This window comes from Ovis aries, chromosome 8 (genome assembly GCF_016772045.2).
Source record: "Ovis aries strain OAR_USU_Benz2616 breed Rambouillet chromosome 8, ARS-UI_Ramb_v3.0, whole genome shotgun sequence".
NCBI classification, from domain to species: Eukaryota; Metazoa; Chordata; class Mammalia; order Artiodactyla; family Bovidae; genus Ovis; species Ovis aries.
Genome location: NC_056061.1, coordinates 4,168,009 through 4,195,387, shown reverse-complemented (window position 1 = coordinate 4,195,387; position 27,379 = coordinate 4,168,009).

Here is a 27,379-nt window from a genome sequence, read left to right as displayed (position 1 = left end):
TTGCAGGATGCAACAAAGGGAATAATAGGAGGAAAGTTTATAACAACAAACAATTACATTAAAAACGAAAATTTTCATTTTAAATTTCATTTCTCAAGTAAACCACGTAGATTCATGTTTGAAGAAATTATAAAAATAACAAAGTAAGCCTAAAATTAGCAAAAGGAAAAAATAATAATAAAAATTAGAGAATAAGTAAATGAACTAGAGAACAGAAAAACAATAGAAAAATCAATGAAACTAAGAGTTGTGTGTGTGTGTGTGTGTGTTTGTTTTACTTTTTTCATTTGTTTATGTGAAGAGAAATCTTAGGCTAAGAAAAAAAAGAGAGCTGAGTCAAGAATATCAGGGGTAAAAGAGAACCCATAGTATTATCTATCTGGTCCCATCACTTCATGGGAAATAGATGGGGAAACAGTGGAAACAGTGTGAGAGTTTAATTTTAATGTACTGCACTGACTGATACATTTGAAGCTTGGTTGTCTGTCTAAATTAGAATGAAAGAAGCAAGGGTTTTCTTTATTTTGTTTGCTGTAGAACCTTTTCTGTCACTTAGTAGTTAGTTTAAAATTTTTTTTTAGTCTTTGCTTCAGTTCAGTTCAGTTCAGTCGCTCAGTCGTGTCCGACTCTTTGCGACCCCATGAATCCCAGCACGCCAGGCCTCCCTGTCCATCACCAACTCCCAGAGTTCACTCAGATTCATGTCCATCGAGTCAGTGATGCCATCCAGCCATCTTATCCTTTTCGTCCCCTTCTCCTCCTGACCTCAATCCCTCCCAGCATCAGAGTCTTTTCCAATGAATCAACTCTTCGCATGAGGTGGCCAAAGTACTGGAGTTTCAGCTTTAGCATCATTCCTTCCAAAGAAATCCTAGGGTTGATCTCCTTCAGAATGGACTGGTTGGATCTCCTTGAAGTCCAAGGGACTCTAAAGAGTCTTTTCCAACACCACAGTTCAAAAGCATCAGTTTTTGGTGCTCAGCCTTCTTCACAGTCCAACTCTCACATCCATACATGACCACAGGAAAAACCATAACCTTGACTAGATGGACCTTAGTCGGCAAAGTAATGTCTCTGCTTTTGAATATGCTATCTAGGTTGGTCATAACTTTTCTTCCAAGGAGTAAGTGTCTCTTAATTTCATGGCTACAGTCACCATCTGCAGTGTTTTGGGAGCCCCCAAAATAAAGTCTGACACTGTTTCCACTGTTTCCTCATCTATTTCCCATGAAGTAATGAGACCAGATGCCATGATCTTCATTTTCTGAATGTTGAGCTTTAAGCCAACCTTTTCACTCTCCTCTTTTACTTTCATTAAGAGGCTTTTAGTTCCTCTTCACTTTCTGCCATAAGGGTGGTGTCATCTGCATATCTGAGGTTATTGATATTTCTCCTGGCAATCTTGATTCCAGCTTGTGTTTCTTCCAGTCCAGCGTTTCTCACGATGTACTCTGCATAGAAGTTAAATAAGCAGGGTGACAATATACAGCCTTGACGTACTCCTTTTCCTATTTGGAACCAGTCTGTTGTTCCATGTCCAGTTCTAACTGTTGCTTCCTGACCTGCATACAGATTTCTCAAGAGGCAGGTTAGGTGGTCTGGTATTCCCACTTTGCTTACAAAGTGATATATTTATACATTTTAGTTACCCTGAATGGTAATATAAAATTTGTTTTAAATAGTAAAATTTGAGTGCTGTTGCATTTTTAATAACATAAAATTTTGCTATGAAAATGATCATAAAATTGGTCAGTCGAAAGATCTACATGGAAGCTTGTCAAATTTTTTTAGTGAAGTTCACCTAAGGGTCCTGTAACTCCCAAGTTAAAACCACATGTGATATTAATGAGTGGGCATTCCCTTTGCTGACTTTCATTTAGTAGTTCATTTGTCTTATTTTTGAAGAAATGAAAATGAATTTTTTTGAGTAATAAGATATAGAATTTGTGTGAATAGTGGAGTGTATTCTAATTGGATCCATGCTAGACATAATACACTCTAAATGGTTCATTTTCTTGTTGAGTCAGGATCATAGTTATGTGCAAGCAGTTACATGATATGCATCTATCTGACAATGATGAGGGGCATCCAAATAAATGCTTTATTTTTCCAGCAGGGGCCTGGATCTTGACCTTTTCTCCATGAAAAGTTGCTTTTTACTCATTTCCTTTTGCCCATTAAGAAGTAGAGTCTTAATTTCCCTTGACTATGGCCAAATTTCTGAAAATTAATGAGCAATTGAAGTTTAGAGTGTTATTGGTTTCATTATGTCCTTGAAAATTACCTTACTTCATGTCTTCAGTGACTTGTGAGTTCATTCACCACCCCTCTCCCATCTAATCTTCATGAGAAAACAATTACTGATCAGCTGCCCAATCTCAGGCTCTGTGTCAATACTTGAGTATGTTGTAATAAGGTGTCTTTAGCCTGAGACAGAGAGGCCTGGTGTGCTGCAGATCATGGGGTCATAAAGAGTTGGACAAGATTGAGTGACTCTGAACTGAACTGAACTGAGCTTGAGAAATGGAATATTGGCGCCTTATCAGTAAGCAAAGAATTTCAGAGTTATCAGCGATTGCAGCCATAAGCATGATGAGCTGGTGAGCCCTGAGAAAATAAAAGAAAGGAAAGAATGTTTGCCATTTAGCAGCCATCAGAACTGCAGCCAACCCCAACAGTGAGCTCTGAAAAAAACTCAGGATGTGAAAACACAGAACACCAGCCTGACATGTCTGAGGTGCATATCAAAGGAATGATTTCAGTGAACCCTAACTCTTGAATCTTTCCATACGTAAAAACATGCTAAATTCCTTAACTTGAGATATCTTGTTTTCTTTTATTAACAATAATCTTTTGATGTTTAGACTACCTGACTTATGTTACAAAAATTCTATATATCTTGGTTTCCCCCATTGCCTCCTTGGAACAGTTCACTCAGGGTGACCAGAGATACTGCCTTTCAGGTTAGAAGTCCTAAAAATTCCTGCCAAATAAAATATAGATCTCAACTTTTAGATTATGAATATATATTTTTAGTCAACAATTCCCACTGTAAATTTTTTGAAAATATATATATTTTTCTGAAGTAAGTTATATTTTTAAAATACATTTCTCAGGTATGATGATTCAAAAAAATATTTATGTATGTATATGTCATGTATCTGGGTGAACAGTTTTACTTGTAGAAAGCAAAAATTGAGATATTCCCTGAGATTAAGGAGATAAGGAAATACATATGTATTACATGAAAAAATTTTTTATAAGAGATATAGTGGAAAATGTGATGAAAAGTAGCTAGAGAGAGACCAGCAAGAAGGTAAACAAAGAATGGTTGGTGTGAGTAGTGCTCTGTCCTTTTTGTCAGCATCTCTGTACAAAAAGACAGAGTTTCATCTGAAAGGTTTAGTGGGGCAAGAAATTGTGTTTTACTCATCTTTTAGAGAGTTGGAGCCATTGGAAAATCTTGAGTCTTTCTTGAGCAAAGGTAAGAGATGAACTGGAATATAGTGAATTCTAGAAAATGGTCAACTTCTATTTCATTCAAGAATATTTTAGAGGATGTTGATCAAAGTTTAGGACAATTGGAAGTTTATCCTGGAGCTGGCATTTAACAATAGAACACATTATAGAGGAAAATAAGATGGGAAATGATGAAGATAGAAGTGACAAGAGATTCTCAAGAGCGGTAACAGTCAGAACTTGTTGATATACTCTCTGTTTTGGGAGGGAGAATGGAAAAACCACCTGCTTTATGGGCAGAGTGACTATAAGTTCATATAGGGCATGATGAGGGGTTTGGCAGAGAGATGGGCTTGAATGTATGTCTTCAGGCAGGTGAACACCCATCTCTAAAGTCAAGAGCCCATAATCATGAAATGACAACCTTCTTTGTTCTGGTTTCCAAGAAGGATGAGTTAAAACAACAACAATAAGAAATCACATGACTTTTAGTATCTGTTCCAACTGGACATGAGCCTTCTGTCATTCAAGGTCAGTAAAATCACAAATCTTCTCAAGGTGCAGGTACACCTTGAGAGATATTGATTGCTATACCCCACTGTAGACCAGAGAATGATCTGCAGTCAAAGCATAAGCTACCTTGACTCCTCAGTTCACTTCAGTTCAGGCACTAGTCGTGTCTGACTCTTTGCGACACCATGAATTGCAGCATGCCAGGCCTCCCTGTCCATCACCATCTCCCGGAGTTCACTCAGACTCACATCCACCGACTCCATGATGCCATCCAGCCATCTCATCCTCGGTCGGCCCCTTCTCCTCCTGCCCCCAATCCCTCCCAGCATAAGAGTCTTTTCCAATGAGTCAACTCTTTGCATGAGGTGGCCAAAGTATTGGATTTTCAGCTTTAGCATCATGCCTTCCAAAGAACACCCAGGACTGACTCCTTTAGAATGGACTAGTTGGATCTCCTTGCAGTCCAAGGGACTCTCAAGAGTTTTCTCCAACACCACAGTTCAAAAGCATCAATTCTTCAGGGCTCAGCCCTCTTCACAGTCCAACTCTCACATCCATACATGACCACTGGAAAAACCACAGCCTTGACTAGACAGACCTTTGTTGGCAAAGTACTGTTTCTGCTTTTGAATATGCTATCTAGGTTGGTCATAACTTTTCTTCCAAGGAGTAAGCGTCTCTTAATTTCATGGCTTCAGTCACCATCGGCAGTGATTTGGGAGCCCCCAAAAATAAAGTCTGACACTGTTTCCACTGTTTCCCCATCTATTTCCCATGAAGTGATGGGACCAGATGCCATGATCTTCATTTTCTTAATGTTGAGCTTTAAGCCAACTTTTTCACTCTCCTCTTTCACTTTCATCAAGAGGCTTTTTAATCCCCCTTCATTTTTTGTCATAAGGGTGGTGTCATCTTTGTATCTGAGGTTATTGATATTTCTCCCGGCAATCTTGATTTCAGCTTGCGTTTCTTCCAGTTCAGTGCTTCTCATGATGTACTCTACATAGAAGTTAAATAAGCAGAGTGACAATATACAGCCTTGATGTACTCCTTTTCCTATTTGGAACCAGTCTGTTGTTCCATTTCCAGTTCTAACTGTTGCTTCCTGGCCTGCATACAGATTTCTTAAGAGGCAGGTTAGGTGTTCTAGTATTCCCATCACTTTCAGAATTTTCCACAGTTTCTTGTGATCCACACAGTCAAAGGCTTTGGCATAGTCAAAAGAGCAGAAATAGGTGTTTTTCTGGAACTCTCTTGCTTTTTCCATGGTCCAGCAAATGTTGGCAATTTGATCTCTGGTTCCTCTGCCTGTTCTAAAACCAGCTTGAACATCAGGGAGTTCACGGTTCACGTATTGCTGAAGCGTAGCTTGGAGAATTTTGAGCATTGCTTTACTAGCATGTGAGATGAGTGCAATTGTGCAGTAGTTTGAGCATTCTTTGGCATTACCTTTCTTAGGGATTGGAATGAAAACTGACCTTTTCCAGTCTTGTGGCCACTGCTGAGTTTTCCAAATTTGCTGGCATATTGAGTGCAGCACTTTCACAGCATCATCTTTCAGGATTTGAAATAGCTCAACTGGAATTCCATCACCTCCACTAGCTTTGTTCGTAGTGATGCTTTCTAAGGCCCACTTGTCTTCACATTCCAAGATGTCTGGCTCGAGATTAGTGATCACATCATCACGACTATATGGGTCGTGAAGATCTTTTTTGTACAGTTCTTCCGTTTTCTTGCCACCTCTTCTTAGTATCTTCTGCTTCTGTTAGGTCCATACCATTTCTGTCCTTTATCTTTGCATGAAATGTTCCCTTGGTATCTCTAATATTCTTGACAAGATGTCTAGTTTTTCCTATTCTGTTGTTGTCCTCTATTTCTTTGCATTGATCGCTGAAGAAGGCTTTCTTATCTCTTCTTGCTATTCTTTGGAACTCTGCATTCAGATGCTTATATCTTTCCTTTTCTCCTTTGCTTTTCACTTTTCTTCTTGTAGCTATTTGTAAGGCCTCCGCAGACAGCCATTTTGCTTTTTTGCATATCTTTTCCATGGGGATGGTCTTGATCCCTGTCTCCTGTACAATGTCACGAACATCATTCCATAGTTCATCAGGCACTCTATCTATCAGATCTAGGCCCTTAAATCTATTTCTCACTTCCACTGTATAATCATAAGGGATTTGATTTAGGTCATACCTGAATGGTCTAGCGGTTTTCCGTACTTTCTTCAATTTGAGTCTGAATTTGGTAATAAGGAGTTTATGATCTGAGCCACAGTCAACTCCTGGTCTTGTTTTTGTTGACAGTATAGAGCTTCTCCATCTTTGGCTGCAGAAAATATAATCAATCTGATTTCGGTGTTGACCATCTGGTGATGTCCATGTGTCGAGTCTTCTCTGCGTTGTTGGAAGAGGGTGTTTGCTATGACCAGTGCATTTTCTTGGCAAAACTCTATTAGTCTTTGCCCTGCTTCATTCTGCATTCCAAGGCCAAATTTGCCTGTTACTCCAGGTGTTTCTTGACTTCCTACTTTTGCATTCCAGTCCCCTATAATGAAAAGGATATCTTTTTTGGGTGTTAGTTCTAAAAGGTCTTGTAGGTCTTCATAACACCATTCAACTTCAGCTTCTTCCGCGTTATTGGTTGGGGCATAAACTTGGATAACTGTGACATTGAATGGTTTACCTTTGAGACGAATAGAGATCATTCTGTCGTTTTTGAGATTGCACCCAAATACTGCATTTTGGACTCTTTTATTGACCATGATGGCTATTCCATTTCTTCTGAGGGATTCCTGCCCACAGTAGTAGATATAAGGGTCATCTGAGTTAAATTCACCCATTCCAGTCCATTTAATTTGCTGATTGCTAGAATGTTGACATTCACCCTTGCCATCTCTTGTTTGACCACTTCCAATTTGCCTTGATTCATGGACCTGACATTCCAGGTTCCTATGCAATAATGCTCTTTACAGCATTGGACCTTGCTTTTATCACCAGTCACATTCACAGCTGGGTATTGTTTTTTCTTTGGCTCCATCCCTTCTTTCTTTCTGGAGTCATTTCTCCACTGATCTCCAGTAGCATATTGGGCACCTAATGACCTGGAAGTTCCTCTTTTGGTATCCTATCATTTTGCCTTTTCCTACTGTTCATGGGGTTCTCAAGGCAAGAATACTGAAGTGGCTTGCCATTCCCTTCTCCACTGGACCACGCTCTGTCAGACCTCTCCACCATGACCCACCCGTCTTGGGTTGCCCCGCAGGCATGGCTTGGTTTCATTGAGCTGAACAAGGCTGTGGTCCTAGTGTGATTAGACTAGTTATCTGTGAGTATGGTTTCAGTGTGTCTGCCCTCTGATGCCCTCTTGCAACACCTACCATCTTACTTGGGTTTCTCTTACCTTGGGTGTGGGGTATCTCTTCATGGCTGCTCCAGCAAAGCACAGCTGCTGCTCCCTTACCTTGGATGGGGGGTATCTCCTTACCGCCGCAGTTCCTGACCTTCAACGTGGGATAGCTCCTCTAGGCCCTTCTGCACCTGTGCAGCCACCGCTCCTCAGGATGCTCCTCCTGGTCGAAGGCCCTGGCCTTGGGCATGGGTGGCTCCTCCCAGGTGCCGCCCTTGGCCTTGGGCTCGGGATGGCTCCTCAGGGTCACTGGCCCTGGCCTCGGGCCCGAGGTGGCTTCTCCCGGCCGCCCCTGACCTCGGAGACTGGGTGTCTCCTCCTAGCCACCGCCCCTGACCTCAGACACGTGGTAGCTCCTCCCAGCTGCCACTGACCCCAGAAGCAGGGTAGCTCCTCTCCGCTGCGCTTAATGCGCCGGCTCTCGCATCCCCCTGCGTGCTTAGTGCGCCGGCTCTTGCAGCCGCCTGCGCTTAGTGTCAAGTAATAGTAATTCTGTGTCAGGTAATAGTAATTCCCTAGCCTGGAAACCATCAAGGTCATTCTTAGCTCCTCTTATTCTTTCTCTTTTATATGCATCTGTTGAGTAGAGGCCAGAGATGATGCTAAATTTCTACAGAGGACAGACTAGACCTCTCAAAACAAAGAATTGTTTGGTCCAAATTGTCAATACAATATCACTGGAATCTAATGACAGAGTAGTCAAATACTTATAAGGGTTACTATCAAAGGGACTGACAGTGATATCAACCTCAAACATCAGCGTGTAGAATTTGAATCCAATGATTTTTGCTCCATAAACTGATGCATGCATGTGGATTAGGACCTAATACATGTATTATTATTTTGTTTACCTTAGCTGATGGGCTAAGATTCATTATATTCCATATAAAGATACATTCTAGTTGTCCGAAAGGATAAACATCTTCCCAACCTCAAGATAGTAAGTTATGGCAGAGCTTGGATTGAAACCCTAGTCTGACAGGATCACCTATTACTCTGGGAGTTTTATAATCTACTGCAGAAAGATATCTAGTGTTTCCCCCCACTTTGTAGCTATTCCTCTGCATCTCAACCAGCCACTTCCAGTTCTGGCTCCTTTCAGAAAATGGTATGGTGTTTTTTTTGTTATTGTTGTTATGTTGATGTCCTGGAGAAGGAAATAGAATCATTTATTTAGTGAACCGGTAACCAATTTCAGAGTCCCTTTTGGATAAATTAACAAAACAACCTACAGAAGCTTGGGAAGTAGCAGACACTTGGCTAGGTAAAACGTGTGTTAAATGGACTGAATCAACTGCATTATGAGAAAACAATGAAGCTTATTCAGTTTTTAGCTTGTGAATATGAATAATCCTACTCTGCTTTTATTAATATATGCTTCAAAGGCATCTGGTGGTTTTCTAAATAGTATACAAAGGTTAGATATAGTTAAAGCATATAAACAGCAGGCTATACTGATAAAAGTGTAAAATCATTATAAAAGAATGAACAATTCCAAGTTTTTGCCATTAGAAGTTTGAAAGGAATAGACTTTGCAATCAAATCAACATTTTTCACCAACAGATGGCACAAATAATTTTCACCTTTTTTGACTTACCATGCCCACTCGCTCCCCCATACCCTTCAGAGAGGAGAGAGCAAAAATAGAATGTGTATTATTAGTTTAAAAATAGTAGACATGAGAAAAAAAGTTCTAATTTTATTTCTCCTTCTTAGCAGTATAGTTAATTAATATTATCTGAAAATAAAATAATGACTTTCATTAACATGGGTGTTCCCCAGCTTGTAATCTCACCTTACATGTTTGCAGTGTTCTAAGCCAATGAGGCCAAGTTTTGTGTCTCTTTAAGTGATCACATGCAAGCTGTTTATTTTAATAGTATCAGATGTGCTGCTTATAAAAAAATGCATTTAACAGCATCTATATCACTCTATAGCTCTCTCCATTACATTACCATAGAATCCATCTTAAGGAAATGGTGTTCAAAAGATGCTTGTGACCATGGAGGAGACTCATGCCCATGCATCAGAATCCCAGTGGGAAATTTATGATATCCTGGTGTTTGGAGATAGCTAAGAGTTTTCTGGGACATCCTACAATCCTATCATTTTACATTTCATTACCTTTGAAAAGATAACTTTTCAATGGGCCAAGGAAATTTAACATATATTTTAACATGCTCTGTACCTTTATCACATCTTTATATTTGGTTAAGCAACATATTGAAATTCAGAAAATATCTCTTAAAAAGATAACAAAGATGTTTCCTAGGGAGAAAATGCAATTTGAACATTAAAAGCAGTGAAATATATATATATATACACACACATATATATATATATATATATATCTCTTAAAGGTTAGTTACTTGTTTTGCTGAAAAATAAGTTCCTAGGCCCTAAAGATGCTGCATTAGGATGTTATGATGTTTGATACAGAACTAAATAAAACCCACAGATGGTATTACTGTCAGAAGATTGGTAAGTCAAGAAAAAAAAAATCCAAATCTATATGAAGTGTCTGTTCCAGGGAGGACAAATTACTACCTCATTCATGAAGCAAAAATGTGTCTAGTATAATTAATCTTCCACAAGCTGGTCGAAGGATCCCCTTAGGGTTTGTTACTTATCAGAGGATCAGGGGCAAATCCAGCCACTGGCAAATTGAATATTCAATCCTGATAACAACCAGGTGAGTCTTGGAAAGAGAAATTTCATGTCATTGAGCCTACACATGACATCTGTTCCTACCAACATGTACTCCTTGCTAATAAGCTTAACGAAAAATCATTGAGTTGGCTGCCCAGTGAGCCAGACTGACATTCACAGAGCTGATCATTAAATCTGCTTGATTATGAAAGCTTTATTTGCAGTGGAGACATTTTTAGCAAACACATTAGTGAAAATATTCTAACACCCAAGACCCATTCTATCTACATAAGCTGTCCTCAAACATCGTTGTCTTCCATCCTCTAATCTTGTTCATTCTAAACAATTGATTGTTCATCAAACTAGTAGCCATTATAAAGGAATCGATGAATCATAAGAATGACTGTTGGAATTTCTGCTTATCATGACTACTTCTTATCTCCTATGCCCTTCAGAGTCACACAAGTGGGACTTTCTCCCAAAACCTACTTCAATAAAGTGTCAGTGTGTACTGCTCAGCAATATGGGAAACAGGCTCAAATGCTTTTTCTTCTGAATCATCTGATTGTAGAGAACTCCACGAGACTGACCTGAGGGTAGAGGCAGGTATGGTAAAGGAAGAGCAGAGCCAAAATTTACAGGAGAAACTTGCTTATGGAACTCACTTGTGCACCTGCTGCTGCTGCTGCTGCTAAGTCGCTTCAGCTGTGTCCGACTCGGTGCGACCCCACAGACGGCAGCCCACCAGGTTCCCCTGTCCCTGTGATTCTCCAGGCAAGAACACTGGAGTGGGTTGCCATTTCCTTCTCCAATGCATGAAAGTGAAAAGTGAAAGTAAAGTCGCTCAGTCATGTCCAACTCCTAGCAACCCCATGGACTGCAGCCCACCAGGCTCCTCCGTCCATGGGATTTTCCAGGCAAGAGTACTGGAGTGGGGTGCCATTGCCTTCTCCACACTTGTGCACCTACCTACATTCAATTTCATATACACAAAATCCAATTGGCATGCTGCTGTTGACCCCAAATTTTATGGCTTGATCAGATGCTACTCAGTTCATGAAAGGCAGCTCAGGCTCATGGTGTCTTTAATTTTAGAGTTAGGTATTCTGATCTCATTAGAGCTCAAAGGAAGACAAAAGCTTCCTCTCAAGAGGAAATTATTTACTTTCAAACTTTAGAGACATCTGCTATTAATTTCCTACTGAGGTTTGTAAAAGTCATTACCCATCATCACAATCTGCCATAAATATTTCAAGAACAGTGCATCTGTGTAGTAATACCAATCATACCAGAGAGCCTTCTTTTGTTCAGGGCATAGTCAAAACTGGCAGCCTTTGGGTCATTCAGCAATTGGTTGCAATAACATATCCAAATGGATTTTTTGTTACTGTGAAAGTCCTAAGAGTTTCAAGTATCATGCTTTGGAGTATGCAAGGCAAATGCTTTGTGGAACATTTATCTGAAACTTCAATTACATCACTTCATATTCTCTCAGCCTGCATTTTGCTTTTGATATGGCTTTCGCAACCAGTGGCAGCAAACACTCCATTGCCTCAGCTGCATTTGCACAGTCCTTGCTTCTTATCTCTGGGTGCTCCTGATGTGTTGGCGTGGGAGACTTGCAGAGCCTCACTTGGTGTTAACGGGGTGTTTATGTATGGGCAGTCTGGAAGCACAGAGGAATTATGCTCTATGGGCAGCATATAAAAATGCGGAATATATGCTCAAGCAGAAAAGTTTGAGGCATATTGTACTGCTACACAGAAAGTCCAATGTTAACTATATATTTCTTACTTCCTATCCTTGGGCAGCTATGAGGATGTGGTATGGGGCCCTGTGGAAACCCATTCAGGGTTCATGCAGTCACAGTTTAGAAACTTACAAATTTTGACTAGTGGAAGATGGAGCTGATGAATAAATCACCCTCTTGTCTTCCCTTAGGTGGACACTTCTGAGGTACATTCTCTGCAGTTCACAAGGTTGGGTGGAATTGACAAGTCTCAATAAGTTGGCTATTGCTTTTTTCCTGTTTTACTCTCCTTTCCCCCCTTATTTCTGTTTCTTGGGATCACTTTCCAAATAAACTACTTTCACCTTTTTTGTATCCAGCTCTGCATTTTGGAGAGCACCTTCTAAGAAAAAAGGGGTTCTTCCATCATGTCTCGGGGCTCTGGGCCATTCCCATTACTTAAGTGGCAAATACCACTTATCTCCTGCTTTCAGACGTGTGTCTTTCAAAGATGTCTCAAGTTCCATTTTCACCATGTTATTTGAGCACAGTGTTCTCACTTTTTGTAGATTCACAATGATGCCTTGGATGTGATGAGGTAACTGAGGTTCCCGTGGACTAAATTGTGTCTCAGTGATGATGAGCTGGCAGAGCCCCACTGTGGGATGCTGGATGTGTGCATCTGTCCATGTGAAAATAAATCACTTCTGGGGTTTCCTGATAACTGTGATAGAAGTGATAAAAAAAGTCCAGACAAATAAATATATTCCAGGTATTCAGAGCCATGGTGATTTGCTGCAAGATAGAGTTTCCATCTGGAAGAGCAGCTGCAGTTGCATTCACCACCTGATTAAACTATGCTAATCAAATATTATTTCCAACAGTCCTCTGTCTACACAGGACAGTCCAGATAAATCGTGATATGATAGGAATCATCACTCTTGTTTTCTTTGGTCTTTGGTGGTGATTCCCCCAAAGAGGTGGTATTGGTTTTGGTGTATTATTTTGATAAAGAGGGGACACTCAGGAGGCCTTTCTTTCTTTCTTTCTTTTTTTTAGTCGGAGTACAATTGATTTTTGCAGCTGGTAAAGAATCTGCCTGCAATGCAGAAGTCCTGGGTTTGATTTCTGGGTTGAGAAGATCCCCTGGAGGCAATCCATTCCAATATTCTTGCCTGCAGAATCCATGGACAGAGGAACCTGGTGGGCTGCAATCCATAGGGTCACAAAGAGTCGGATAACACTGAGTGACTAAGCGCACAGCACATGAGAGGTCTCTTGAGGGGGAAGGAATTAGGGGCAAATTAGGAGGTTGGGATTAGCATATATGAGCTTCATGGTGGCTCAAATGGTAAAGAATCTGCCTGTAATGTGGGCGACCCAGGTTTGATCCCTGGATTGGGCTGTCCCCTGTAGAAGGGAATGGCAACTCACTCAAGTACTCTTGCCTGGAGAATCCCATGGACAGAGTAACTTGCAGGGCTATAGTCCATGGGGTTGCAAGAGTCAGACATGACTTAGCAACTAAACTATAGCTGATTTACAATATTGTGTTAGTTGCAGGTGTACAGCGAAGTGATGCAGATACACCTGTATCTATGTCTATATCTATCTTCTTTTTCAGATTCTTTTTTCATATAGGTTATTACAGAATATTGAGATTCCTCTGCGCTGCATAGTAGGTCCTTGTTGGTTATCTATTTTATATGTAGTAGTGTGTATATGTTAATCTTAGTGGCTTGGTGTTAGTCCCTCAGCTGTGGCCCCATGGACCATAACCCGCCAGGCTCCTCTGTCCATGGGATTCTCCAGGCAAGAATACTTGAGTGGGTTGCCATTCCCTTCTACAGGGGACAGCCCAATCCAGGGATCAAACCTGGGTCGCCCACATTACAGGCGGACTCTTTACCATTTGAGCCACCAGGGAAGCTCATATATGCTAATCCCAACCTCCTAATTTGCCCCTAATTCTTTCCCCCTCAAGAGGCCTCTCATGTGCTGTGCGCTTAGTCACTCAGTGTTATCCGACTCTTTGTGACCCCATGGCTTGCAGCCCACCAGGTTCCTCTGTCCATGGATTCTCCAGGCAAGAATACTGGAACAGGTTGCCTCCAGGGGATCTTCTCAATCCAGGAATTGAACCCAGGTCTCCTGAATTACAGGCAGATTCTTTACCAATTGAACCACCAGGGAAGTCCTCTAAAATTGTAAGCTTTTCTTCATTAGCCAATACTATTTCCTCAATTTAGCTTTTTATACTGCATCCTTAGAAACTAGGGCTATCACAAGATGGGCATGGACTCCTATGAGGCCCCAAATGAGATGGAATTTGATCAATTTCCATATTACAATTGAGCTAAGAACATTTGCCTGCCTAAATAACCATTCAAGCCTGCTTCAGTCATGCTGTTTTCTGCTAGAGACTGGCCATATTGTGCTCAAATTCCTAGCCTTTCTGCAGCTGTGACTATGTGACATAGTTCTGGCTAATGGGAATCAGATGTTAGGACTCTACTTCCTGAGAAAAATCTGGCAAAAGACTTCTGAAAAAACAAAAAACAAAAAAACCACTGACATTTTCTTTTGCCACCTTCTTTTTCTTGCCTAAAGGTAGTTCCCAGAAATACAACACTCTGGTCTGCTACCTTCTAAACGTCTCATTACTTTAAAAAAATGAGTTTGGTGGGCATTTCTCATACTCATGATTCACAGAACTAAGCAGATAGACCACACAATTTATATGAGCCATACTTTGAGCAGTAACCATGGAGATGAAGCACCTTGGAATAATATAAGTATTTCCTATTTTCCCATTTCACAGTTAGAGGCAGAAGATGCACTGAAAAAAGATAAAAGAAAAATTTACCATATAGACCAGGATATCATTGCAAGTCTTCTTTCCCATTCTATATGAAAGTGATTCTTAGTCTTTACCTGACTCAGATCTGGGATTGGGGAGTGGCCGGGCTCTGTTGCTTTGATGTTAATGTTACCTCTCTGTCATTAGACTTAAAATGTATTTGTTTATGCAAAGCACACAGACCTTAGTTCACTTTGCATCTATTTGAACTTACACATTTCATGTTCAATAATGTTTTCAATAAATTCTTTTTTAAAAAAATATAAATTTATTTATTTTAATTGGAGGTTAATTACTTTACAATGTTGTATTGGTTTTGCCATACATCAGCATGAATCCGCCACAGGTATTCAGGTGTTCCCCATCCTGAACCCCACTCCCTCCTCCCTCCCCGTACCATCCCTCTGGGTCATCTCAGTGCCTATTATACAGAGTGAAGTAAGCCAGAAAGGAAAACACCAATACAGTATACTAATGCATATATATGGAATTTAGAAAGATGGTATCAATAATTTCTTTAAACACCATCATTCTAACCACCACTCTCCTGCAGTGTATCACGGTAAGCATGCCCAATTCTGTTAAGTAGTACAACTTCACCTCTGCCAGTCCACAATACCTTCATCATCTTTGAAATTAACAAGCCCATTTTAAATGTCCAGCAATTCTATTAATATTCTTGTCATAAAAGAGTTAGCCACTGTGATACTTTTCAAAGATTTAGAAGCCTTTCAGATCCAGTGTATTTTTCTGTGTTATGGCCAAATATTATCTTCTGGATTATGACTGGTACTAATTCGGTCATAACTTGGTATTCTTACCTTCAAATTACAGTAAACTTCACATAATATATTTACGTAACATTTTTCTCCATAAACTTGTGGATTCTTTTATCTTTAGTATAAAAAGGAATTTCTTGCATTTTAAACTTGTTTAGTCTAGTATACCATGAAGTACATACTTCACTAAGATGATAGCGGAGGTTAAAACTACTTCTATGTACCTCATTGAGCAAACTGAATATAAAATTTCTGGTCAATACATCTATCTCAGTAAATTCAGCCAGATGTAACAATGTTTCTCTCTATTTAGCACCATTGGATCTCATTTTCATACATTTTTACAAATGCTAACTGATATTGACTAGGAAGTAACATATTGAATTTTGCTTGGTGCATAATCCTTTACACTCCAGAGTCTATGAAAAAGGATAACTTGGGAAGGGACGTGGAAGTCTTGAATTGCTTTTGTGTTGCAGACCACTACATTGATACTCATTTTCTCTTTCTACATTAATCTCAGGACCCACTTTTTATAGAAACAACCGTATGCCTTAAGGAAAACAGTACCCTTCCATTTTCATCTGGCTTTGTTACGTAATCAAGTCCTGCCAATGAGAGGTATAAGTTGCATGGTCTTTCTGAAAAGTTCCTTGTAGAATGGAGTTCACTCTTCTCTTGCTGACTGGAATTAGAACCAGGACAATGTCACAGTACACTAAAGATGGGAAATAGTAAGGGAGATGGAGCTAGTGTGTTGGTGACTATGGAGGACCCATTCCAAGTTCGGATTACCTTTTTGGGACTATTAACACTATTAATAGTTTTAATACTCTTAAGTGAGATAGAAAGTTTTAAAGCACTGCTAATATCTTTTCCTGATAACACAGCTAGACTTAATTCTGTTTCATGTTTCCAGGTGAATATATTGGTAGGGTTGTCTATGGGTGGTCTTCAAGCAAGGCTAAACAACTGTAACTGCCAGGAGACCAGGGGATGGTTTTGTAGACAAAGGGGGCTCAGTCAGGCTGAAGAGTACTTACCATTTAAATGTAGTGGGAGTGCTAAGTATATTTGAGGCAAGACGATTGTTTTTTTGTGTGTGTGTGTGCAGGGTTTTCCCGCATGTTTTAGGGCATTTAAAGTCATTCATACTCAAGTGATAAATGCTAGTAGCATCCACCAGTGAAAGCACCTCCAAATGCTTATGGAAACTCCCTGGGGCTGGCCACATCTCAGGTTGTGAACTATTGCTTTAAACCATGTATAGCTTTCCATGAGTCCTTATGCCAGTTCTTGGTAAATTATTCATTTTTAACATTTACATAAAAGATTTGTCAAAGTTACAATTCAACTGATGTTATAAATTGTCAAGTCATAGGATTGCATGTTAACTTTTATTTATTGCACTTTCAGCCCTGTGGCTACCAGCAATAAGAAATTTGTTTAGCACAATCACAGAAAATTCCTGATTTTCTGACTGCCTGAAAAAAAATAGAACTTTGAATTTGTCATTTTATTTCTGGAGCATCCTAATGCACTTAAAGGCCATCAGTCCATCTCACAGCCCTCATGGTCATCATAGTGCTTTATAGAATTGGATACTGGGTCCTTCAAAGTCTTTCCATCAATGGGCACTTAATGCCAGGTGACCACAGGTGAGAGTAATGAGCCATCTGTTGGGCCAGACAGTGTTAACAGTTTGTAGTATAAGTTATAATCTTACCACCTCAGAACCAAACAGGAAAATATAATTCTAGATATATTCTCCTCCAAGTTCAGCTGTCTGCAACACTTACTAGCTTTTTTCTTAAAAATTCATTTTAAAATTGTATTTAAATTAATATTTTGTAGTGGTTTTTGCCATACATTGACATCAGCCATGGGTGTACATGTGTCCCCCATCCTGAATCCCCCTCCCACCTCCCTCCACATCCCATCCCTCAGGGTCATTCCAGTGCACCAGCCCTGAGCACCCTGTGTCATGCATTGAACCTGGACTGGTGATCTATTTCATATACGATAATATAAATGTTTCAGTGCTATTCTCTCAGATCATCCTACCCTTGCCTTGTCCCACAGAGTCCAAAAGTCTGTTCTTTACATCTGTGTCTCTTTTGCTGTCTCACATATAGGGTCATGGTTACTATCTTTCTAAATTTCATATATGTGCATTAATATACTGTATTGGTGTTTTTCTTTCTGACTTCTTCACTCTGTATAATAGGCTCCAGTTTCATCCACCTCATTAGAACTGATTCAAATGTATGGAGATTCCTTAAAAACTGGAAATAGAGCTGCCATACAACCCAGCAATCCCACTGCTGGCCATACACACTGAGGAAACCAGAATTGAAAGAGATACGTGCACCCCACTCCAGTACTCTTGCCTGGAAAATCCCATGGATGGAGGAGCCTGGTGGGCTGCAGTCCATGGGGTCGCTGAGGGTCAGACACGACTGAGCGACTTCACTTTCACTTTTCACTTTCACGCGTTGGAGAAGGAAATGGCAACCCACTCCAGTGTTCTTGCCTGGAGAATCCCAGGGACGGGGGAGCCTGGTGGGCTGCCATCTATGGGGTCGCACAGAGTCGGACACGACTGAAGTGACTTAGCAGCAGCAGCAGTAGCAGCAGTACCCCAATGTTCATCGTACAAGCTTCTGAATCAATCTGTGCTCCTAGTTGCAACAAACAGAATTCACTCAAGATTGTCTCTGATAAAAAGTAATGTCTGAGAGTTAATCTTAGAAAATGAAGACAGGAACAATCTCCTAACTATACCACAGAGGTTGCTCAGGAAGGAAACCCCATGGAGGTCGCTTAGCCCAGTACAGACACATTAGCAGTTCCAATGACGCTGCGGACAGGACTCCAAAGCTCCACCATCACCATTCCTGAAAACAGATTCCGCTGGGTGCCCAGGTTAGTTACTCCTTCTGAGCTGGTTTCACATGGGTGTGCCTAATAAAAGAATTTTTCCATGATGAATACATTTTTTTTTCAGAATCTTTCTTTCAAGCTTGTGCTTGAGGTAGATTACTATATTACTATCAATCAGGATCTTCATAATCTTTGCTAGCTGGAGGGTGATTTTCATATTTTAACAGCTTTATTATCCTTTAAAAATATGTAGTACTTTGAATACTATATTACCATTGTCTCATTTGTATATTTCATCTGGATTTTCGTGCTTTTCTCCACACCAAAATTTCAATTGCAGTGTTTCCTGAATTCTTTATTAAAATTTTCATATTTATTGAGTCCCTAAACCATTTTGTCATCTTTACTACACTTATATTCCCAGCTATGGTTCATGTTTTTCCTAATTTATTTTCCATCTTATGTAGCTAAATTTTCTTTTATGATGTTTTCTACTGTTTTTATCCTGCACAGGATATTATTTTATTAAATGATCAATTCTTTTTCAAGGCCCGCATTTTTGTTGTGGCTAATTCCTTTAATGTGCTTTTGAATTTTATTTCTTAACAATTTAGAATTCTTGTGTTACAGTCTAAAATGAACTTGGTCAGGGTAGCTTGGTATACTGTTTTTACCCTGTTTTGATATCAGAAACCGTCTTGTAACTAAACTTTGTTGACTTCTGTCTTCTTTTTAATGCTCTGGAGCAGTTATTTATAATATTTATTAACATCTTATACCACATTCTAAGGGCATTTTGCTCAGATAGTTTACAAAGATAATTCTTGAGGCATTTCCATGTCTTAACCGTTATTTATTCAATTTTTGTAATGCAATTTTATAGACAAATAGAAACTTAAATTTTTTAGAGGAGAGCAGTAATTTTCTTACTTTAATGTGAATAAGTATGACTTGATAGATATACAGATTCCTGGCTTCTTCTCCAAATATTCTGACCCATTAACTCTAATTCTGATAGACCTAAACTTTTGTACCTTTATTATTCCAGGAAATTCTTAAATAGAAGAGCTGAAAATTGTGCCTTGAGAAATACAGGGATAAATTTCATATATACTCTTACAAAAGCTGTCTCCTTATGCAGGTCATTTTATCTTTTATCTCATTCCTAATTTGATTTTCTTGCACTTGTCTTTTCTCTTATTTGGAATTGCCAGGGGTTATTGCTAACTTCTCATAAATATAATTTATTGTATTCATTTATATTTGTATTCCATTTTATAATTTACTGATTTCCTCTTTGGTTCTTATTATGTTATCCTTTATTTATATTTGTTTTGTTTTTCTCAGAGTTGAACATTCAGTATATTTGCTTTATTTCTGTTTAAAAATTAAAATATTGACTGTAATGATTTTAAGTTTGGTGTTTTCATCTCCCATAAGATCTAACATGATATTCTAATTTTAGCTACTTTGTAAAATTCTGGAATCATAATTTTGAATTTTATATAATATAGTAGCATTTAACAGTTTTTTCTTAAGTTTTAATTGCTTATTATCCCATTGTTTCTGGTTTCTGGTTTATTGTATGGTGGAGAAATATTATAGTTCATATGATTTACTTTTTCAGGAAATTACTAATGTTGTCCTGTGGCTTAATATGCCATCCATTCTTTTTACATAGGGACTGCTTGAGAAGAAAACTTTAATTCTTTAAAATGAATTTCCAAGTTTACTATATTATTTGCATTCTTTGTATTTCATATATTGCACACATATTATGCACACTTGTTTGGGCTGTAGTTTAAGAACTCTCACAAAACTTTCTATTAATATTTTATTTGCTTTCTATGAGTTTTTACAGTACATAATTTGAATCATTTTTTTTTAGTTGTAATCTTTCTTAAAAATCATGATAAACTCTTCCTTTTCATGGCATGCGGGCCAATATAAATGAAAATGTAAACTCACTTTAGTTTTCTAACTTAAAAAAATATTGAAATATAGTTGATTTATAATGTTGTGTTAGTTTCAGATATACAGCAAAGTGATTCAGTTTTACATATACGCTTGTGTTGTTGTTGCTTTTATTTAGTCACTAAATCATGTCCGATTCTTTTGCAACCCCTTAGACTGTAGCCCACCAGGCTCCTCTGTCCATGGGATTTCCCAGGCAAGAATACTGGAGTGGGTTGCCATTTTCTTCTCCGGATATATGTGTGTGTGTGTGTGTGTGTGTGTGTGTGTGTGTGTGTGTGTGTGTATCTATTAGATTCTTTTCCATTATATTTTATTTTTTATTTATTTATTTTTTACCATTTATGTACAGTTTATTTTTTTATTTTTATTTTTTATTTTCTAAAGCACTTTAGTAACTTTTTAAATGTATTTTATTTCATTTTTTTAAAAACTTATATTTTTATTTTATTTTACTTTACAATACTGTATTGGTTTTGCCATACGTTGACATGAATCCACCACATGTGTACATGCATTCCCAAACATGAAACCCCCTCCCACCTCCCTCCCCATAACATCTCTTTGGGTCATCCCCGTGTACCAGCCCCAAACATCCTGTATCCTGCATCAGACATAGACTGGCAATTCGTTTCTTACATGATAGTATACATGTTTCAATGCCATTCACCCAAATCATCCCACCCTCTCCCTCTCCATCAGAGTCCAAAAGTCCGGTCTACACATCTGTGTCTCTTTTGCTGTCTCGCATACAGGGTAATCATTGCCATCTTTCTAAATTCCATATATATGTGTTAGTATACTGTATTGGTGTTTTTCTTTCTGGCTCACTTTGTATAATCGGCTCCAGTTTCATCCATCTCATTAGAACTGATTCAAATGTATTCTTTTTAATGGCCGAGTAATGCTCCATTGTGTATATGTACCACAGCTTTCTTATCCATTCATCTGCTGATGGATATCTAGGTTGTTTCCATGTCCTGGCTATTATAAACAGTGGTGCAATGAACACTGGGGTACATGTGTCTCTTTCAATTCTGGTTTCCTCGGTGTGTATGCCTAGCAGTGGGATTGCTGGGTCATAAGGCAGTTCTATTTCCAGTTTTTTAAGGAATCTCCTCACTGTTCTCCATAGTGGCTATACTAGTTTGCACTCCCACCAACAGTGTAGGAGGGTTCCCTTTTCTCCACACCCTCTCCAGCATTTATTGCTTGCAGACTTTTGGATCGCAGACATTCTGACTGGTGTGAAGTGGTACCTCATTGTGGTTTTGATTTGCATTTCTCTGATAATGAGTGATGTTGACCATCTTTTCATGTGTTTGTTAGCCATCCGTATGTCTTCTTTGGAGAAATGTCTATTTAGTTCTTTGGCCTGTTTTTTGATTGGGTCATTTATTTTTCTGGACTTGAGCTGCATAAGTTGCTTATGTATTTTTGAGATTAGTTGTTTGTCAGTTGCTTCATTTGCTATTATTTTCTCCCATTCAGAAGGCTGTCTTTTCATCTTGCTTATAGTTTCCTTTGTTGTGTCCATTATATTTTATCACAAGATACGAGCACAGTTCCTTTAGCTACACAATAGGTCCTTTCTAGTTTTTGATAGTCTATAGTATAACCTGCTTTTAAAAACATTCTGAATTATCACCGTTACATCATCATTCTTACATTGCATATCTTACAGTGGGCACATACTGTACTATCTTTTAAAGTACTGCTCACTTTAAAAGGGCAGCTTTTTTATTTTTGGCAATTTCTTCTTTGTACCCTCCAAACGTATCTTTCCAATGGGGGTGCCATTTGCTGTGTTTTGTCTGGATAGTCAGAGTTGCTTTGCACAGCAGTTGGCCCTGACGAAAGCAAGGCTAACCTGAGTCCTTCCACAGAACGTTTTGGAGTAGAACTGTGTCAAAAGATAATGTTAAATAATAATCTTTGATATCTGATGCATAAAATGTGTTAGAGTGACAATCATATGAGTTATGAACTATGGAAAGAGTGAAGGCCTATGTTTCCAGATCTTCAGAAAAGATGCTAGTCTCAGAGAAGAAATGGGGCAAGCAGAAAGCAGTGGAGACAGATGAAAATGTGGTCCTGTTGGTGTTTGGCCCCTGAGCTCCTGATGTCCCTGAGTTCCAGCTGTTTCTCTGACCTTATTGAAGCTGTGTTGGCTATCCAGTCAATTCTCTAGACTGAACAGGAAAAGAGGGCTTCTGATTGGGGACAGCAGAGGTTGAAGGGCCCTCTATATTCTTTAGAAAAAAATCTCAAGAATAACCTGTTGGTTAAAACTTTGTATGCTCAAAGGTTATTGTATGACCCAGTAACAGTCAGAAAGCAAAGTAAAAAGACACACATTCTACTTTCTGTTAAAAAGCACACTTTCTAACAACATAGGGCACTTTGGCCAAAAGTGGGTTTTTCAATTTTTTCCACTGACTCCATGGAGGAAACTTATTCTAGGACTTTGAGAAATATTATGAGAGTATTATTGTTGCTTTTCTTTCTTTCTTTGCCTTTTCTATGTACTTAGCATATGTTAAAGGTAATTTGAAAGAGAACACTGTAAACCAAATAATATCATAGGTATCACACCTTGTTTGCTTTATCATTTATATAGCTGCTTCAGCCTTCCCTTATCCCATTCTCCATGTCTATTTAGGCAAAGAGTATTCAGTTTAACTGCTTTTTCTTTCATTATAGTATATAAACTGAAATGTGGATCATTTGCTTCTTAAAAAGCTGATAGGTTGAGGATGTTTAAGATGGTATAAAAAATACTGCAAATTTATTAGATGAACAGAATTTATTCATCCTTTGTTGTTGTTGTTCAGTTGCGAACACATGCCTGACTGTTTGCAACTCCATAAACTGCAGCATACTAGGCTTCCCTGTTTTTCACCATCTCCTGGAGTTTCCTCAGATTCATGTCTATTGAGTTGGTGATGCCATCCAACAATCTCATCTCTGTCATTCCCTTCTCCTCATGTTTTCAATCTTTCCGAGCATCAGGGTGTTTTCCAAAGATCTGCTCTTTGGCATCAGATGACCAGAGTACTGGAGCTTCAGCTTCAGCATCAGTCCTTCCAATTAATATTCAGGGTTGATTTCTTTTAGGATTGACTTGGTTGATCTCCTTGCTGTCCCAGGGACACTCAAGAGTCTTCTCCAGCAAGACAGTTTGAAAGCATCAATTTTTTCATGCTCAGCTTTCTTTATGGTCCAACTCTCACATCCATACATGACTACTGGAAAAACTATAGGTCTGACTGTAAGTATCTTTGTCAGCAAAGTGATGTCTCTGCTTTTTAATATGCTGTCTAAGTTTGTCATAGCTTTTCTTCCAAGGAACAAGTGTGATTTAATTTCATGCTTTAATTGCACTGAATACATTTCTGAAAATAAGGATGAGCAGCTCTGATCTTAAATAACTCCATCTAGAAGTACCAAGGGTACTTTTATTTGAAATGCAACCATAGTTGACCCATTGTATTAATAGTTCACTACCATTTGACATAAACAATGAAGTTTCACTAAAAGCAAAGCATTGTGTCATTTAAATTCAGAAAAATGTGCAATACTATAAAAAATTAGAAACCCTGATTGATACAGATCTGAGTCCTATTGTTAACCACTTATATAATAGTTGTAGCTCAATAAGGAAAAAAAAGAAAAAAAGATTAAACAAAAAATAACATCCACTTTATTGCAGTTTGGTAAATGAGGGGTATAATCTATAAATGGAAGATGTCACATAATTTATTTTCAGAATCATATTGCTCTTGAACACTGCTATAAATACAATATCTTAGTAAAATGTTATGTAAAACTCATGTCTGCATAACTTTTACTTTTTTTCCTGTGATTTAAAAAGTAAAGACACAACGTCTAGGAAAGTTAATTTGTAAGGCCGTAATAATTATAAGGACCCAACTGGGAAAATAGTTTACTATATTGGCTTTCTAAGCCAAGTATCCTTAACTTGTGTTAGATTATTTAAGAGATCCTCTAATTTGGAAGGGAGGAAATGCATGTTTATAGTCATTAATACCTAATTGAAATTTAGGTCTCTTCCTTTATTACCTAGGCAACATATTTCAGTAATATTAGTGGTATCTATGATTTTGTTACCAGAAGAAATTATAAGTATTTTTATAACATAAAACTCAAAATACTGTTATAACTATTTTAAACTACCTGCTCTATCTCGTAAATTGAATGCATTTACAAAACAGTGTAAACATCACTACACCACAAATTCATTTTTTAATAATATTTTGGTTCATGCATCTCAAAATAAAAAGTTTTATTTTATAATTCTATATATTTTATGCATTTCAAATATGTTAAAGAAGTGGTCCATGAATAACAACAACAGAACAGTAAGAATTTTTGTTGCAATGCCATGTAAGGGAAAAAATTAAGGAAAAGAAAGAATAGTAGAATGAATTTTTTCCCATTTTTTCCAATATTTCTTAAAAAGTGAACAAAATGAAGTTTTTGGAAGAAAAAATATATTATGGGGTAACTATATTTCCTGCTTTGCCTGGGATAGTCCTGGTTTTCCTAGAGTAATTATTAAAGCATTCCATTTTACACCCAAAAGTATCTTGGGTTGATGATAAAGGATACCAGCAAGGTACATATTATGTCCTTAAACTCACAAGGGAGAAGGTTTGGCATTGATTTAATTTAGAGGATTAATAAATGGAAATTTCTTCCTTAATTTTTCTTCCTTTATTACAAGATTTTCCATTTCTTATATGTGAAAAGACATATAAGTTGTGAAAAGACAACCAAAGAATAAAATTTATTACCTTTGACACTTAGAATATTGGAAAGCAAAGGCAGACTCTTAGTAAATATTTGTTTAATTAAAAGCTGTTTTAATAGAAAAGGAATATTCACTAATTTATTCCACATTGCTTCCATCTCTAGTTTAAAATAATGCACACAACAGCCATCATCTAAAATAAAGAATAATCATAAAAGGCCATGCAGATAGAGTATGGTCTATTATTCATTTTGGGGTATTACTCAGAAATCTGAGGCAGGCTAATGGTTTATTAGGAAATGTCCGAGGAAAGCAGAAAAAACAGTTTATGCAACAATGGTAATATTTCATCATCAAGGAAAAAAGTACAATGGCAGAGATTGGCAAGATGACACAAATAAGTGGGCCCACCTATTGTGCCTTTCCCTTTAACTATCAGATTGTCCTGCCCTAATGCTTGTGGGAAGAGAATTTACATGTGCAATCTACTGACTAGCTTGAAGTCATATACATCTTTGACAATTAAATTGTAGACACCACATTTCACACTTACAGTACTTACTTAAGGCAACTTACTGTTGCCTTACAGTAATTTTTTGTTCTCTCATTTTGGCTTTAATTAAGAATGGATCATTCTTATTTCGCTCTTTCTAATTTAGATATCTTTCAGTGAAACATCTGAGGTGGTTAGATGGCATCACTGACTCAATGGACATGAGTGAGCAAACTCTGGGAGATAGTTAAGGACAAGGAAGCCTGGTGTGCTGCAGTCCATGGGGTCACAGAGAGTTGGACACGACTTAGTGGCTGAACAACAACAAGCTGAACTTACAAGGGATAAATCTATATATTATGATTGCTTTAAAATTGGAATAAAGATATTCCAAAGTGGAATTTCCTTGGTGGGAAATTGTAAATAATTTTAAAAAAGAAATTAGCATTATTTAATGAAATGAATTTGAAAAGAGAGTTATTTTAAAATAAATTGTCTTAAAAATAAAGAAAAAGTGTATTAAAAAAAATAAAAAAGCAGCCACAGCAGAGTGTAAATAAAATATTCTATAAAATGGAGTCAGGGATATTTTGATGAAATATTGAGGAAGACAGTAGAAATATGCCTTTGAGCAACACTAGCAGTAACACAGCTGAATTTTTGCTTTGTTTTATATTCTGTATTCAAATAATTAAACCCTTGAGAAACAAGAGAAGACAAAAGAATTAGAGTATATCACAACTGAACAAATTTAAAATATATACCTACACAATGAAATTTGCCTCAAAATGTTTGTACAGTTCACTATTGCATCATTGAATTGAACATCAATCCCAAAATATTAGCACATGAAGTTTTCCTTAAGTTATATTTCTAGGGCACCCAGATGAAGACATTAAGCATGTACAGTTGTCATGAGGCCATCACTAGTATTTATGATTTCTGACCCTATGAATCATTACATATTTCATTTGCTCTGAGCCAGTATTTCAGGTGACTGAGATTGTTTTCATGATGAGGTGAATCAAACAACAATTTCTGGGGAAGAGAACTAATTGGTGGTCTTATCTCTATGATGTTTCTGTGGTCTTTCTGAACTTTCTGGAGTCTCCCACTAAGTTTTACTGTTAGATTAGGAGGAACCCTAGGTAAGACTTCGGATTTTAAAAATATTACAGCGTTACTTCAAGCAGACGTTTTTTTCCCTTGAAGAGATCAATAACCCTGTATTTTGCATCTTTGTTTTGCAATAAGAAGAGCTTGAGCTGGACAAATGGAAGCAACAGCCCCACTTCATTGAAACTATTGTAGAGTCCCCTGATAGAAGAACTTACCTGTGTGTTATAAAATCTCCTGGGGGGATTCTAAGACAAGAGAGTTGGACATAAAGCCATAAATGAAACCACTAACTTTGAGGGATTCACTAGGTATGAGAGTGAGAGGTATACAACCTGCTTCTATTCTTTGTTTTTATATTCCAGGTCTGGTCCAGGGAATACACACATAGGACAGCACCCTGATTTTATCAAATGTTATCTTCTATCTTATTTCCAATCAGACAGCTTCAACTTTCTGTAAGGTCAGCTGATTTGGGGTGATAAGGTAACATAGTTAGCAGTAAATTCCATGAGTATTAAGCTTAATTAGTTAATTAATTTGTCTGCATGAAATTAGCTCTTTGATCAGCCACAATGCTGTGCATAAGGCATTCAGCAAACCCAGAGGTGGGACTGATGGGAGAAGCATGTCACAAATGGAAGGAAAAGCTAATCTAGAGTAAATATTTGGTCCAGTTAGGGAAAATTATTCTTCCTTTCATGATGGAAAAGGTCTAATGTTCAGTCCACAATCGGATAGCTAG